The following is a 3,318-nucleotide window of genomic DNA, read 5'->3' on the forward strand; positions in this document are numbered from 1 at the left end:
TAATTTATCAAACTTTTATTTTTCATAAAACCGTAACAATCTGGATCAAGGGAAACAACAACAACAAGCTGCAATCATCAATTATGTGTGTTACTAAGAATAACACCATATTGAATGTGTACAATCATGTAAAGTACTAGAGAGGTGTATATAAATAACCATCTGTGAACAATAAAAGTTTGCAATGTGCAAGGTGGAATGTGCAAGACTAAAAGGAATTGTATCCACATGCTTGGAAATTTCTACAATGCAAAGATGGTTAAAATGAGCTTAAAAATTTACAATATTTATATAATACATGTAGTACAATGTCTATTTAGGTTCATGTCATAAATGAAAAGATGAAAACTATAGGTTTTAACCACACTTGTGTATCTCTTTAAAATGTGATAGATCATATCCAAATTACTTGGTTACTTGACCTATAACAATAAATTTGTATAATTAATTAGTCATTCTTACCCTGCTTTGAATTTGGAAGTGTCCAAAGTTTTTTAAAGGGATGAATTTGGAAGTTGGAAGGGGTTCAATGTTGAAAATTTGAATCCTATGCAGCCACCAGTATAAAGTCTCGTAACATTACATGGATATACAGGCTGTTTTGACTTGATAATGAGGGCATAGGCAAGTTGTCATTGACACAACAATGCATTAATATAAAAATTACTGTCTTCCTCAAATTGAGATTTAATATAAACATAAATGCAATAAATATTCCTTTTCCAAAAAGTTACAGTTTCTGGTATTGATCTGTATGAAGTCAAAATAATTTCAATAACTAATTTGTAACTAAATTGAAAATTACATTTATTAAACTTTAAGTATCATTATATTTAAACAGAAAACAAGAGAGCCATGATGGCCCTTAATCGCTTTCCTGAGGATATGGTTTACAAAGACAAGATTTCATTATTAGGTCATTCATATAAAGTTTCATCAAAATCAGCCAAGCATTAATTTTGAGTTGTAGATGTGGTTTCAATTCAGCACATAGGCAGCTTTGTTTTTTAACAGAATGTAATAATTTACCCAATTTTTATAAAGTATCCCCCAAGAATAATTCCTATTGAATTTTATCAAATTTGGCAGTCAGTTTGATTTCTGTTTTTGTAAAAGACTACCAAATGATCATTCCTGTAAAGTTTCAACAACATCAGATGAGAAGTTGGTTGAAACTTATATGTATTTCTATTCTTAGCTCTGGTGCGCTTCATATTAAGCTAACTGGAATGATTTTAGCAATTTTTGAAATGTCCTTTATTATTCTATTTCTAGCTCTTCTGGCTGTTTTGTTTACAAGCTGGAGTCATTTTAGCAATTTTTAACAAATTTATTATGTTCACAACAGACAACTGAATTGGTCTCCAAATGATCACAATAGCTACATTTGTATATAAATAGAAGAAAAAAAAACTTTTAGTTTTAGTTCAAAGTTGAACATTATTTATATCACTATTTCATTATGTCAATTTAAAAATAAAATCTAAAATTATGAAGAAAAAAAAATCTATAAAAATCTACAGAGATAAGTCTAACGTGTCTCATGTTACTATACTGCATATAATAAATTGTCAACTTAGTGCAGTAACTGGTTAACTCCTGCAGTAACTGGTTTACTCCTAATAAATTCTGTAGTAGTTAGCCCATTAATGCACTTAGGTAACAATTTGTCCCCAAAAACAAGAAAAATATTTCAATAGGATACAAAAGTTATATAATTAAAAGTTGCATCAAAAAAGGTCTGTCCCTGAAATAAGTTCACATTGAAAATTGTCACCTTTAAGTGCAATAACTGGTTAATTCCTATTAAATTTAGAAGGACTTAACCCATTACTGCACTAAGGTGACACCTTTCACCTCCATTATATAACAATACAACATCTGCATATCACAGTTTTAAAATAAAAGAGAACTTCGGCAAGACTTAGTGACGATGATGCTAATTATTTAATTTTTTAATTGAAGTCAAATACAGGTACATTTTACACTCCTTCTCTTTCCATTCTGATCTACAATCAAAATACAGACATAAACATAACCTGCATGCATTTAAAATACATTAAAGTATTCATTTTAATGTTTTATCACTGTATTAGAGGTCATGGCAATCATAAAACTTCCAGACAATATTCTATTTAACCTTGTGTGAAGTGGGGCTTGTTTTAAATTAGGAACATGAGTATTTTAAGAAATTTTTTGAGAGATGCCATTTGAACTGCATGGCTCAACTATTCTGGGCTTGATGATTAGCCGGTGTAAATAATTGACAAAAAGGGAAGATTTAATTCCAAATCTATGGCTGCATAAAATTATGGAAAATTACCAACAATTATGAAGAATACCTCTTATCGTTGAGAAATTAATCTACATTTATTATATTGTAACATTACAGAGAGCTTTAAATTCACTCAAAATCCATGTTAGATATATGGGCCTTAATTAAGAAACCTTCAATTACATGAAAATTTTAAGACCTTCAGTAATTGTAAAGATTTGATCTTGTACACTATACTTTAACCAGGACTTTGTAAGTTCTCATAGGTTGAAAATTCAGTCAAAACCACCAATGACATAATTGTGGGTCTTGGAAAAAGACTTACAACCATAATCCCAAAAACCTATGTGAAATTCAATGGAATACATTTATGCTTATGTCACTTAATATCTGAAACAGACTTTTCAATTTTTTTAATCTGGACATAACCATTTGTAGGTAAAATAACCAAATAAGCACTGTCTGAATAGCCAAAAGTGCAGAAAATCTTGATTTGCATATAGGACCAATAAAGATGGCACATGTGTGTGTACAGACTATCTCTGCAGGATCGTCAACCACTATTTAATAGTGGTATGATGTGTTATAACTAAATGTATTACTAAAATGGTTTTAGACTCACTCAATCAGATATTTTTTATCCATTTTGTCAGGAGAGGACAAAGAATTTTTGCCTGAATTTCTATGATAACTTTGAAATATATTGGTATGTCCATGTGTCTCAATGCAATGGTATATAAATAGAGAGGGATGTTTAATTAATATGTCTCAATATTCACTGTAATGATTCAACTACAAGAACAGTCATGTAAAATAGTAATGTAAACAATGGATAAAAACAACCTTATTCATGTAAATATGGGGCAATGACAGAAATTTTACCTATTAAATCATGTAAATATGGGGCAATGACAGAAATTTTACTTATTAATTCATGTAAATAAAATGCATGTATAATGAATGAGTAATGCATGTAAATAAAGGTTAATGCCAATGTTTTATGTAAATGATTACAACTTAATTTCATGTAGATATCAAAAAGA

At 29.4% G+C, this 3,318-nt stretch overlaps 1 long non-coding RNA gene across 1 annotated transcript; it reads right to left on the minus strand.

Annotated features, from left to right (window-relative positions):
• On the minus strand, positions 1-2,102 carry LOC132717555 (uncharacterized). The gene is made up of 2 exons (XR_009623968.1): positions 1,880-2,102; positions 1-1,777 (listed from the first exon to the last, which is right to left on the minus strand). It is a non-coding gene; the product is annotated as an uncharacterized LOC132717555 (long non-coding RNA).
• Positions 2,103-3,318: the final 1,216 nt, after the last annotated feature.

This window comes from Ruditapes philippinarum, unplaced genomic scaffold (genome assembly GCF_026571515.1).
Source record: "Ruditapes philippinarum isolate M1 unplaced genomic scaffold, ASM2657151v2 ctg4260_1_1_1_1, whole genome shotgun sequence".
Classification (NCBI taxonomy): domain Eukaryota; kingdom Metazoa; phylum Mollusca; class Bivalvia; order Venerida; family Veneridae; genus Ruditapes; species Ruditapes philippinarum.